The sequence below is a fragment of the Prunus dulcis genome, unplaced genomic scaffold (assembly GCF_902201215.1).
Source record: "Prunus dulcis unplaced genomic scaffold, ALMONDv2, whole genome shotgun sequence".
Classification (NCBI taxonomy): Eukaryota; Viridiplantae; Streptophyta; class Magnoliopsida; order Rosales; family Rosaceae; genus Prunus; species Prunus dulcis.
The window spans coordinates 8813-23245 of NW_023010163.1; the positions used below are offsets into that span (position 1 = coordinate 8813).

General features: G+C 35.3%; 1 long non-coding RNA gene across 1 annotated transcript; it reads right to left on the minus strand.

Annotated features, from left to right (window-relative positions):
* Positions 1–1722: 1722 nt before the first annotated feature.
* On the minus strand, positions 1723–2361 carry LOC117613075. Its single transcript, XR_004583658.1, has 2 exons — positions 2156–2361; positions 1723–1928 (listed from the first exon to the last, which is right to left on the minus strand). It is a non-coding gene; the product is annotated as an uncharacterized LOC117613075 (long non-coding RNA).
* Between the last annotated feature and the right edge of the window lie 12072 nt (positions 2362–14433).

A 14433-nucleotide genomic window follows, 5' to 3' on the forward strand; every position in this document is an offset into this window, starting at 1 on the left:
TGCGAGGAGTTACGTGATTTTTGTTAAGCTCATGAGGCATAGTAGAAGGCCTCCAAATTTTTTGGATGATGATAAGAATTACACAACATTTTTCATAAGAGTATCTTGAATGACAAATTTATTAGCTTAGCTTGATATACATTGTTGGCTCATTTCTTGACAGCTCAACTTTTTGAGGCTTAGTGGTTGTCTAGCATAATATCATACCTCTGGTTCTAGAATGAGGCAACACGCGTAAGGGAGAGTGTTAGCTAGCATAGCTTGATATACAATTTTCTAAAAACCAAGTAAAAACATACATGCATAACTGGATTAGCTTACTCACCATCTTAACATTTTTTTTATTATTAACAAATCTTGGGCGTCAAGAAAGCCAAATACGACCTCATTCGGTGGGTAGGATAAGTATTAAGATTAGATTAATGTAATTAAATCTTACGTTTTCATCATACTAAAAAATAGATATGAATACACACTACTACAAAAATCGCAATAGATGACGGTAATCTACCGTCGTGTATCAGGTTTTTCAACCGTCGTGAAATCGACCGACATCTTTTGATGCATAAAACCACGACGGTAAATCCCGGTCGTCTATTATTTGTAAAGATGACACTTTTACTCAAAACCGTCATCTATTAGATGTAAAGAAGACCATTTTTTTTGAAAGAACTGTCATCTATTAAATTTAAAGATGAGGGTTTTTTTTTTTAAAGAACTGTCGTTTATTAAATCCAAAGACGTTGGGTTTGTTAAAAAACCGTCGTTTATTAATTGTGAAGACTACAGTTTCTTGAAATATTGTCGTCTATTAACTCTAAGACGATGGTTTTTTCAACAAAATCATCGTCTATTAACTGTAAAATTGATGTAGTAATTTTACATTTTAGCTTCTTCTTTTTTCTTGTTTCCAATGGTATCAGAAATATATACTCAAATATGCTATTACCCACGCCACACATATATACTCAAAAATTGTTTCTTTTATAAATAGAATATCAAGAGTACAATAGAACAAATTAAAATCTAAAAAATGAAAGTACTCTAGGGCCGCTGGCTGCAAGTCTAATTACAATAATACACCAAAATTCCTATACCTAATTATCCTTTAAGTCAAGTTCTCCATATGTATATAGAGCTATACCTTCATCATCACCACTTTTCCCCTGCATTTAACAGCAGGTTGAACCAAAACTACTTTCCCCATGCTAGCAGTAGCTTCGTTAGAACCACTTCCATGGCGTAGGAAACTGCTTAACAAGCCAAAATAATGTAATGGTGAGATATATAATCAAGATAATTATAGAAGTAAGCCACTAATCAAGTAAACACACATGGCCTATTTCTCATGACAGCCCAAAACAAAAGATTAGAACGCAACAAACAAGCACATATGTAAGTAGGACGACTACACTAAAAACATGTCCAGCTTAAGAGTCTGCGATTGTAACCTCCACTTCCACACTAGGTTCAATTGTAACGGAAGTAATTTGCTTGATGACATCAGGAGAGCTGAGGTCAATCACCCTCTTGTGGACACGCAACTCAAATCTGTCCTATGTGTTGGTACCTGTAAATCACAAACAAAATTTTAAAGATACATAACCCTTTAAAATGCAAATACAAAGAAACTGTACTTCAATAATTGGTCAGTCATGAATAGGCCACAGTAAGCAACAAATTTTACTTATGTAACTTGGCACAAACAAGAGAACTCCCAACTCTGAGTAAATGGCCATAGCCATAAGCCTTGCCTTGCCCATAAAGCATCAAGCAATAAGTTAACAACAAGAACATTTCACAGTGAAACATACCTTCACCACAAGGGGACTTCCTGGTGGTAATGTGCAGAATCTTGGTTGGCATTCTCACGGGTCCCTTAACCCGGAGCCTCTTGTCCTTTGCACCACGAACCAGATCAATGCAAACTATCAATATATCAGATGTCAATCTAGCAAGCTAAAGAAATATAACCAAAAAAAAAAAAAATATATGAATTCTTAATAATCTAAACAAACTTAAAAACTTTATGTAGAGACAATGGTGGATAAACCCATTTCAACGACGTCACACAGCAATTAAGTACAAATGAAACTGAACAGTATTGAAGCTCACAAAAACTTGCATTTACAGGACTCAGGAATTTGAAGAATACCGATGCAGGGGCAGAGGAGCAGCAGAGAGAAAAGGGAGGGTGCCATGGTTAAAGTCTTTCAGCTTTGAGGAGATAAGGCCTTTTATGGATACCAAATTCATAAATAAGGGACTAAGATCATGGGACATATATAAGCCAAGCAAAATTTTGAAGAGCATAATGATAACCATAGAAGGGCATAACAATAGAAGTTATATTTTTGTAGATTCTCACCTTTCTGATTCACACATATATAAATCCCTAAAACAAAAACAAAAATTCAGAAAAGTTGCCTTAATTTCTATATAAATCGAAAATATTTACAAAAATGTAACAATTTGCCCAGATAATTTACAATTAAACACCCAAATATTTTAACCCTAAATCATATTAGGGATATAGAAATTGATTCTTCAAAAATTATAGAAAATAATCCTAAGAGAAGGAGAGTTGTTACTTGTGGAATGGAGGAAGGGAGGCTCTCATGGAGCCAGCCAGCAAGAAAGATCGAGCGAGCTAGAGAGAGAGATAACAAGAAAGAGAGCTCCAGCAAGAGAGCCATCGAGAGATAGAAGATGACCATCACCTCTTCACCTCTGTCTCTCTGATTTATTTTCTGTCGAAGAGGTTGTATGTCTTCTTGGTCGTGTTGTCCATCTCACGACGTCAGTTTGCGAGTGTTGACAAAGTTTGGGATGAAGATGGCCTCGATGGTGGCTGGTGATGACTGATGCGAAGAAGACGATGCCGTTGACGGCGTCGCTGCGTCCATGGCGTCGCGGCGTCCATGGCGTCAATGGCTGAGGAGTAGAAAGGTGAGAGAGGGAGTGTTTTAGAGAGGGTTTCACGGAAAGAGAGTGAAGAGCTCATGAGGTTTCAAGGAGGGAGAGATTAGGTTTTCACACAGACGGGGAAATTTGAATTTTAGGTCGAGGGAGAATTCACTTAAGTAGCTCCTTTTGTTTAGCGTGTTTTAAAGACGATGCTGGTTAATTGACAAGCGCCATGTTTTAAAAATCAACCCATTTTAGAGTTGTATAAGATGATATATTACGACGGTTTTGTAAAATCGTCGTCTTTTAAAACACAACGACGGTTTTAAAATGAACCATCGTCTATTTTGAGTCGTGGTTTAACTAAATTATAGTAGTGACAATACAAGATAAGACAATACAAATGCCCACCCCCGCAAGGTCATTCAATATAAAAGAAAGCAAGAGAGACAACCATTGAGGTGGGGTGTGGGGCAAGGGTTAATGTATGGTCGGTGGTGAGTGGTTTCCTCATATACATACGCATGTAGCAAAATTTAATTGGCTCTTACTCAACAGGGCGCATGCACCTCCATGTTCATCCATTGATTAATTCTTTGGTATGACCGTCAGATTATCTTGTGGTGCTACATTTCATCCATATTATACATGTGGTGTTATAGTTCCAATTCAACCTAATCAATTCCTACCTCCTAATCCAATCCAATCATAGTTGATATTTAGCTATATGTCTAAACTAACAATAACACTCCTCAAATTCATAACTTAAATGGAAAAATTAAGGAAAATAAGTAGTCACTGATTTGTTTACCCATACCATAAGACCGACTGAGACACCATTCTAACACGCCCATACCCTAAACCTCGCTTTAGCGTCACTAGGAACACAAGGGACATACAATTTACAATATCACCAAGCAACTAAAAGGATACGAAAGATATACATCCGTTGGTAGTTGTTATTCTTGTTCTGAAATAACGGATTTTAAGGCCAGGCTAATAAAATGTATTCAAATAAGTGCATAAATTATTTGTAAGAACTATTCGATATAGGTTAAAATATTTCTAATTAATGATTGGATTAAGGAGCGCGTACGAGGGTAAATCAACCTAACAATTATATTCTATACTTTTATGCAGCTATATAAGTGGGTAGCCAATCGGCATGATTTAATTCAAGTCCACATGCAGAAGATTTCTTAGCGGCCTAGTTATGATCAGCCTCCAACTGATGAAGAAGCATTGAAAGCCATCCAAATCCCCAGCAGAAGAGCAGTCAAGAGCCAGAACACCCAAACCCAAACAAAAGTGGGTTAGAGGTAGACAAGATGAATGAAGGAGACGGCAAGTGGGAAATTCATGGGAATGAAATTACAGCAAAGAAGAGCACAAACGTTGGGATTTCAGACTTCCACAACATAACAGGTCATGTTGAAGGGCGCAGGAGCCCCGAACGTGGTCACAACGTTCATGGGAATAAAATCAGTGCAGATGGAAGCAAGAATGTTGGGATTTCAAACTTTGGCAACTACACTGGCGGCTCCAACGATCTGCATCCGACAAGAAGTTATCCGTCGGGAAATAATGAATAAAAATAAAAGTTAGCATTAAAGCAATTGAAGGACATGAATAATATGAAATAATAGTATGTTCTTCCATGCTTTAGTCTTAATATTATATTAGGTAAGAGAAACTAAGAGCTGATACAATACAATGGCCAAGGCTTATAGGCCTCTCTTTTTCATGTATGATAATATCATATGGTATTATGGAAGTTTATTTGTTGCGAGTATTTGTCTCACATTAAGAGATTGGCATGAGCTTATAATCGATTGGACTATTTCCACTATTGTCAATTGATTTTGAATAGTGGAACATCAACTTCATTATAATTAAGAAGTTGAGCTACTCCCCATATGATAACCCCTTTAAGCAAATCTTATCAACAAAAAATGAAAATAGAATGCTAACAATGAAAATGAATCCATTCAAAGGTTGTTATCTTGATTGGGTCAATATCCTCACCGTACCCCTTTCCTTTTCCGTGTGTTCTGCATTCCCATAACAACAATTAGCAATGTGATTTTTTCATCACTTAGGGCATGTTTACGTATCAGTAATGGAGAAAGTAAGGAATCATAGAATTTAAGAATCAGGAAACTACTGAATCGGTATGGGAAGAATCATTCCCATTAAGCTATTTACTAAATATATGGAATTAGCAGAGAAATGAGGTTGATTGCCATTGTTATTGTTTACTAACTTTCATGAATCAGAATCCAAATTAATTTGATTACTAAAATGCCCTGCACATTTTCACCACAACACATATATAGTTCTCAAATTGGCTAAGGAGACCAAACTAATCCTGCAACAAACCAGTAAGGCGGTGTAAACATGAGGAATCAATATGTTGAACAAGATGAGCAATAGGAGCCCAATTCAATGATAATGTTAATAACACCTTTGTCTAGAGCCAATTTCAAAAGAAAAAATAAATTCCAATAAATATATATCTTTCACCTACGTAACTAGTACACAATCAAATAATAATAACCTGCATAATCTTCATACGATTAAATACATGGAACTTCTTGGAAATGAGTTTTTATTTTTTTTAGGGTTGGAGCGTCTTGGAACTTCTTGGCGTGAGTTTTATTTTTTTTAGGGTTTGGGGTGTTTTGGAATTATGGTAAAGTGGTAAGGGTATTTTTGAAAGTTACGAAGAGAAAATAAGAATGAGAATCGTATNGACTACTCCCCCTAGTTGATCTAATACCTAATTTTGAGGGGATGTGATTACGGATTTTGAGGTGGGGTCCACTTATTTTTTCATTCCTNATTGCAAGTAAATGCAGGGGAAGTCAGGAATGGAAATCATTCCCTTCCTCCCATACCTTTTGGTGTATTGATTGCTCCTTTTTTATTTTATTTTTAAAATTTTATATTTAAATTTATAAAATCTACAGTTCTTAGTTATTTATGTGGCTGCGTCAATTTCAAAATTGAGGACTTTTTTTCCTTCTATTTTTATGTTTACATGTTGTATATGGGGATTTTTTTTTAATTTCTATTTTTAATTTTTCATATATGTATGTGTGTTTGAGCCTTGACATTTTCGGGGTAAACAATGTGGGGACATTCGTTATGCGAAGTTATCCTCACATCTTTGCTCTTGTTAGTTAACTCTCTTTTTAAAATTATTATTTATAATACAAGAGATATCTTTTTTAACTCTCTTTTTAAATCATTTCTGAATTACAAAGGGAGGGGAGTTTTTTTACATATACTATCAAAGTATTATGGAATTCAAACCTGAGAGTAATCTTCAAGTCAATACCTTTTTAACTGGCTAAACCCCGTCAGCTGTTAGACTCTCTTTTGATAGAGTAAACACATACAAAGTTGTTGTCGTTTTGTTTGGCAAACTACGCTGCAAGACTAAAGACGAAGCAGCTAGCGGGTTGAGTGAAGGTTAGCATTCAAGCCAACGACACAATTTAATTTAATAATAGTCTGTTCGTCATATGCTTTAATTTAATAATGTATTAGGTACGCGATATAATACAGTGACCGAGGCTTGTAGGCCTATTTACTTTCTTTGAATATTTACTAGAAAACTAAACATTTGTTTTGAGTGATTATCTCGAAGGCTTTTGTTTAATCTAAAAGCGCGACCAATCTTTTATCTTACAAAAGTACAAACTAAGAGAGGGCAAGACACAGACTCAAGCCTCTTAATTGTATGATGAATCTAATAACATCGTTGCTTACCAACTCTTTGTACCTGCACTATAGAATTCCGACATGACTTAATAACTTTTTTAAACTGTATCATGATAATGTGTTGGCGTGACTTGTGGATATTGACTTACTTTCCTTACACACCAAGAATTCCTATTATAATTGTAATTGATTTACTTTAATTTCTGATTTCCTACTGCAAATAGATTTAGGAATTTATTATTTACTTGCCCATTCAGGTTTCGTTGTATTATAAATATGACCTCCTACAAGGAGAAGAATACACAGAAAATTCCCACAAACAAATATTCTCTCATAGTTTTCATATTTTAGCATGGTATCATAGCCTAGTTCGATCTAGGGACCTGTGCTTGTGTTCTTCTTGAAATTTAAGTGCTCTTCTCCCCCCTTGAGAGGGGGGGGGGGGAGTGAAAGGGATATGTTTATTGACCTATCCCAATTACCTTGACATATTTCCATGAAGATGTTGCTTATTTCTTGACTCCGACAACCCCTTCTCTTCAAGGGGAGAGGAGGATTGAAGAGAAGTTGTGTCTGAGTGAATTAGCTAAAGTTTATATGGAAGAATTTATTGTTGCCATTGTCTCTACTGCCGTGCTCACAGGGTTTCTGTGTTCTGTCTTATCTACAGCCGTGCTCACAGGGTTTCTGTGTTTTGCTATGTGCCCTATTTTTTAGGGTTTGCTCTTGTGTTTCCGCTGTGAACTTTGTTTTAGTTTGTCACTTGTTTCACTCGTGGTTGACCAAAAGATCTTCTCTACAATTGGTGCTTCTCAAGTATGGTGTCCTGTGACTCGCTTGTCAAGTTGGGCCTACGAAATATCTTTGCCCAACTTGAGGGGGAGTGTTGGCGAGTCCTTATTTCATTAGAATTTTGGTTACTTACCAATTATATTTTGTCCTATTGTAATAGAGATTATTTTATTTAGTGTTATGGGGGTTGATGATTTTTTCAACCCTCATGGAGGTAGCACCATCGACTCATTCTCTCATTTTCCACCAACCATCGTTGAGTTGAGTGCCTAGATGGCTCCGCTCCTACAGATGCAGACTTTGACCCCGAACCCGATCCAGAATCAGGATCCTCTTTTGACGACCCCGACCACAACCCCGACTATGACGACGACGACCCCGACCCCGACTCTGAAGACGACCCCGACCCCAACCCCGACTCCGAAGACGACCCCGACCCCCACTCCGATGATGACCCCAACCCCGAATTTGTCTCTGATTCAGACCCTGATCCCGATTTCAACTCCGACTCCGGCCTCGACTCAGGCTCAGATTCCGATCCCAATTCCTACTCAACCTGTATCCTATGCATCTTCCACTGCACAGATTATGACTTCTCGACTAACGACCCCGACACATGGACCAGATTGAGCATTTTGTGAAATCCAAGGATCAATTGGCGGATATTTTGACAAAGTCGATTTCCAGTAAAGCATTCCACAATTCACTAGATCAGTTGGGCATTGGCGACATCTATGCACCAACGTGATTGATTTACTTTAATTCCTGATTTCCTATTATAATTGATTTACATATACACACCAAGAATTCCTATTATAATTGTGATTGATTTACTTTAATTCCTGATTTCCTACTGCAAATAGATTTAGGAATTTATTATTTACTTGCCCATTCAGGTTTCGTTGTATTATAAATATGACCTCTTACAAGGAGAAGAATACATAGAAAATTCCCACAAACAAATATTCTCTCATAGTTTTCATATTTTAGCATAATGTAATTTACTACTAATGATAATATCATTGAGTATAGAATTTGGATTTGACTAATAATTTTGATGTAGTGACACGTTTTACCCACGTAATATTATTATAATATGCGTGAACTGAAAGACCAAGTGACCGTGAGAGGATTACACCGAAGAATTTCTCAATATATCAAAAGGAGGGCATATGGCTTGGTAAAATATTGTTGGTCATGATCATGTTCTCCAACTAAAATTGTAGTAGTGAACTTGAAGGGATTCATAATAATGGAAGCGTACGCAGCAACAGCAGATATGATCCTCTAAATAATGATATCAACAAGAAAAATGACGCCACAGATGTTGGTATTTCCAGCTCTCGCAGCTCATATGATGTCGACTGGAGCGACGCCGGAGGTGGCGGTCAAGGAAAGGTGCCCAAAGGTGGCGGTCACAACATTAGGAGCAATACCATTATAGGAGATGGAGGCGAGAAAGGGTTTCACAACTTTAGAAATGGCACTGAAGATGACGGCGGCAGCAGCAACTATATTAGTGAAAATGATATTAGGGCACGCAATGGAGCCTCAAAAGTTGGGATGTCCAACTTTCACAACCAGGATGGTGAAGGCGGCGGTGAAGGAAAGAAACCCAAAAGTGTCGTGGGTCACAACATTTGTGACAACAAAATTAGTGCAGATACTTCCACGAACGTGGGATTGCACGACTTTGGCAACATCAAATAGAACTGCAAGATTACTAGTACTAAAGATCATCATCGTTTTGGGGAAAATATTTTCAAAAGTTCGCATAAAACAACTGAAGCACGTAAATAATTGAAATAAAACAATAGTCTGTTCTTCCATGCTTTAATTTTGGTATGTGTATATTTCGATGTACGAAAAATAAGAGCTCATACAGCTATCTCTGAGGCTTGCAGGCCTCCTTTTATGTATATGTAATAATATTCTTGTTTTTCGTTGCCTAGGCAATCCTCAATGAAAGAGTTTTCGGGCCCTATATCCACAAATGTGCCGGAGCTAATTCTAAATGTGTGTACTAGTCTATTGTTTGGTGCTATACTTAACTTTGGCATAGACTGGTGCACTGTTGGTACAAGACTGAATTGGACTACTGGATCTTATTGATGGACGAATTCCAAGTGAAATGCCAAATCTGACTCCTAAATTCACTCCTTATTATTGACCAAAAAGAAATAAATTTCTCTCCTTATTAGGCTGTCATGTTTGGGGTTGACTATGATGATTGCATTTTGCTAAAATTGAAAATCAGGACTGTCATGTTGGGTGGTTTTGTTCAAATGGGGAACTGTCTGTGATTTTATGTATGCTAATATGTTTACATTTAATGCTTTTTCTTTTTCATTTCAGTTGGGAACACTAGTAAAAAAACCCCTTGCGCGACCAAATTTTGCGTGACGAAAAACTATTCGTCGCTCAAAGTCACTTTGCGCGACGAAACTTGAAACTTCGTCGCTCAAAGTCTTGCGCGACCAAATTTTGCGCGACGAAAAATAATTTGTCGCGCAAAGTCACTTCGCGAGACAAACTTTTGCGCGACGACAATACATCGTCGCTCAAAGTCTTGCGCGACGAAAAATAATTCGTCGCTCAAAGTGACTTTGCGCGACGAAAAGAAAACTTTGTCACGCGAAGTCCTTATAAAAACAAATAAAATAAAAAAATTATTTTTAAAAAATTTTTCCATGACGTAATCCAAACATTTTGTCACCTGAACCAATTTATTTTTGTTTTTTATTTTGTATGCATAACACTTAAGAAATTAAACGGTATATATATTTATTAAGTAACTTTAAATTTATTATTTTAGATCGGATCAGATTTTTATTAGAAAAATATATTCTTGTTGTTTGGATTGGGTTTTTGTTAGAAAATATATATTTTAAATTGACGATCGAATTATTTCATTGTATTCATATCGGGTCAAGGAGTGTAGCAGTAAAAAATCATCAAAATCGGAGCTAAAATAACCGTTAAATCTTGATTTTTCATTATAACCGTCGAAAAGTTTTATCCCCTTACTTGATCTCTGAATGTTTATTTTTTTCGATTTTTGGCGTATATGATCTCGAAGTATAAACAAATAAGTTTGACGATTGGATCGTTGAAACTAGTTTTTTTGAATGCATATGCCATCAAAATAATATATTCACTAACAATTAAGAGTTTATTTATACTTTCGTTAAATATAACATAAGATTTTGTGGTATACACTAGTGTAAATATTTTAAATTGAAGATCAAATTCAGTCATTGTATTCATATAGGGTCAAGGAGTGTAGCTGTAAAAAAATCATCAAAATCGGAGTTAAAATAACCATTAAATCATGATTTTTCATTTATAACCATCGAAAAGTTTTGTCCCGTTACTTGATCAATGAATGTTTATTTTTTCTGATTTTTGGCGTATATGATCTCGAAGTATAAACAAACAAGTTTGACGGTTGGATCGTTGAAACTAGCTTCGTAGAATGTGTATGCCATCAAAATAATATATTCACTAACAATTAAGAGTTTATTTATATTTTCGTTAAATATAACACACTAGTAAAAAAAACCCCTTGCGCGACCAAATTTTGCGCGGCGAAAAACTATTCGTCGCGCAAAGTCACTTTGCGCGACGAAACTTGAAACTTCGTCGCTCAAAGTCTTGCGCGACCAAATTTTACGCGACGAAAAATAATTCGTCGCCCAAAGTCACTTCGCGCGACAAACTTTTGCGCGACAACAATACATCGTCACTCAAAGTCTTGCGCGACCAATCTTGGGCGACGAATTTTTCGTCGCTCACGCGAAGTGACTTTGGGCGACGAAAAATAATTCGTCGCTCAAAGTGACTTTGCGCGACGAAATATAATTCGTCGCTCAAAGTCCTTATAAAAATAAAAAAAATAAAAAAAATATTGTTTAAAAATTTTTCCATGACGTAATCCAAACATTTTGTCACCTAAACTAATTTATTTTTGTTTTTAATTTTGTATGCATAACACTTAAGAAATTAAACGGTATATATATTTATTAAGTAACTTTAAATTTATTATTTTAGATCGGATCGGATTTTTATTAGAAAAATATATTCTTGTTGTTCGGATTGGGTTTTTGTTAGAAAATATATATTTTAAATTGACGATCGAATTATTTCATTGTATTCATATCGGGTCAAGGAGTGTAGCAGTAAAAAATCATCAAAATCGGAGTTAAAATAACCGTTAAATCTTGATTTTTCATTATAACCGTCGAAAAGTTTTATCCCCTTACTTGATCTCTGAATGTTTATTTTTTTCGATTTCTGGCTATATGATCTCGAAGTATAAACAAACAAGTTTGATGGTTGGATCGTTGAAACTAGTTTTTTTGAATGCATATGCCATCAAAACAATATATTCACTAACAATTAAGAGTTTATTTATACTTTAGTTAAATATAACATAAGATTTTGTGGTATCCACTAGTGTAAATATTTTAAATTGAAGATCAAATTCAGTCATTGTATTCATATAGGGTCAAGGAGTGTAGCTGTAAAAAAATCATCAAAATCGGAGTTAAAATAACCATTAAATCTTGATTTTTCATTTATAACCATCGAAAAGTTTTGTCCCGTTACTTGATCAATGAATGTTTATTTTTTTCGATTTTTGGCGTATATGATCTCGAAGTATAAACAAACAAGTTTGACGGTTGGATCGTTGAAACTAGTTTTGTAGAATGTGTATGCCATCAAAACAATATATTCACTAACAATTAAGAGTTTATTTATATTTTCGTTAAATATAACATAAGATTTTGTGGTATCCACTAGTGTAAATATTTTAAATTGAAGATCAAATTCAGTCATTGTATTCATATAGGGTCAAGAGTGTAGCTGTAAAAAAATCATCAAAATCGGAGTTAAAATAACCGTTAAATCATGATTTTTCATTTATAACCGTCGAAAAGTTTTGTCCCGTTACTTGATCTATGAATGTTTATTTTTTCCGATTTTTGGCGTATATGATCTCGAAGTATAAAAAAACAAGTTTGACGGTTGGATTAAAAAAACAAGTTTGACGGTTGGATCGTTGAAACTAGTTTCGTAGAATGCATATGCCATCAAAACAATATATTCACTAACAATTAAGAGTTTATTTATACTTTAGTTAAATATAACATAACATTTTGTGGTATCCACTAGTGCAAATGTTTTAAATTGAAGATCAAATTCAGTCATTGTATTCATATAGGGTCAAGGAGAGTAGCTGTAAAAAAAATCATCAAAATCGGAGTTAAAATAACCGTTAAATCGTGATTTTTCATTTATAACTATCGAAAAGTTTTGTCCCGTTACTAGATCTCTGAATGTTTTTTTTTTGTGATTTTTGGGGTATACGATCTTGAAGTATATACAAACAAGTCTTATGGTTAGATCGTTGAAGTGTGTGTGTGTGTGTGTGTGTGCGTGTATATATATATATTTATTTATTAAGTAGCTTTAAATTTATTTATTTTGTACATATAACACTTAAGAAATTGAATAGTATATACATTTATTAAGTAGCTTTCACCTTAATTATATTTTAAATCATAAAATAAAATATTTTTATTTTTTTATTATTCATAACAATTATTTTTATAAATATTGTGCTACGAACCAATTTTTCGTCTCTCAAAAGTTTGTGCGACCAACAGTTCATCGTGCAAAACTCAAAAAATTTGGGCGAGTACCAAAAATGGGACGCGGGTTTTTAAAATTAAAAAAAAAACTTTAGACTTTGCGCGACCAATATTTTTTGTCGCGCAAAAATTTGGGCGGGTACCAAAAATGGGACACGGGAATTTTTTTTTATAATTGTTTTAGACTTTGCGCTACCAATATGTATTTTTCCTCGGGCAAAAATTTAAAGATTTTGGCGGGTACCAAAAATGGGATGCGGGAATTTTTTTTAAAAAAATAATTTTTTTAGACTTTGCGCGACCAATATTCCTATATTCGTCGCGCAAAACTTTGCGAGACCAATATGTTTCGTCGCGCAAAACTTTGCGTGACCAATATATATTTTTCGTCGCGCAAAAATTTGGGCGGGTACCAAAAATGGGACGCGGGAATTTTTTTATATAATTTTTTTAGACTTTGCGCGACCAATATGTATTTTTCGTCGCACAAAAATTTAAAAATTTTGGCGGGTACCAAAAATGTGATGCGGGAATTTTTTTTAAAAAAAAATAATTTTTTTAGACTTTGCGCGACCAATATTACTATATTCGTCGCGCAAAACTTTGCGAGACCAATATGTTTCGTCGCGCAAAACTTTGCGCGACCAATATATGTTTTTCGTCGTGCAATAATTTGGGCGGGTACCAAAAATGGGACGAGGGAATTTTTTAATATAATTGTTTTAGACTTTGCGCGACCAATACGCATTTTTCGTCGCACAAAAATTTAAAAATTTTGGCGGGTACCAAAAATGGGATGCGGGAATTTTTTTTTTCAAAAAATAATTTTTAGACTTTGCGCGACCAATATTTCTATATTCGTCGCGCAAAATTTTGCGAGACCAATATATTTCGTCGCGCAAAACTTTGCGAGACCAATATGTTTCGTCGCGCAAAGTGATACGGTTTTTAAAAACCGAAATAACTCCTCCACCATTTTCTCAATTTCTTTCTCTACTCTTACCTCTCCTCTCTCTTTCCCTCTCCCCAAATCCCACCCTTTCTCTCACACTCACTCCTCTCTCTTAATCTCTCATCTCTCTCTTCACTATCTCTCACTCTCACTCACTCTCTCATCTATCTTTTCACTATCTCTCTCTCTCTCATCTCTCTATCACTATCTTATCTAATTCTCTCACTTCTCCCTCTCATTCTCACTCACTCTCAATCTTGCCAAAAGGTATATTCTCTCCAAATTTTAAATTTTTTTCATTAATATGTGTTTTTGGAGTTAGTTTTGAGTTTGTGTGGGGTTTTGGGTTGAGTAAAGGGGAGAGATTGGAGTTTGGGTTGGATTTGTGGTATAACAATTTTA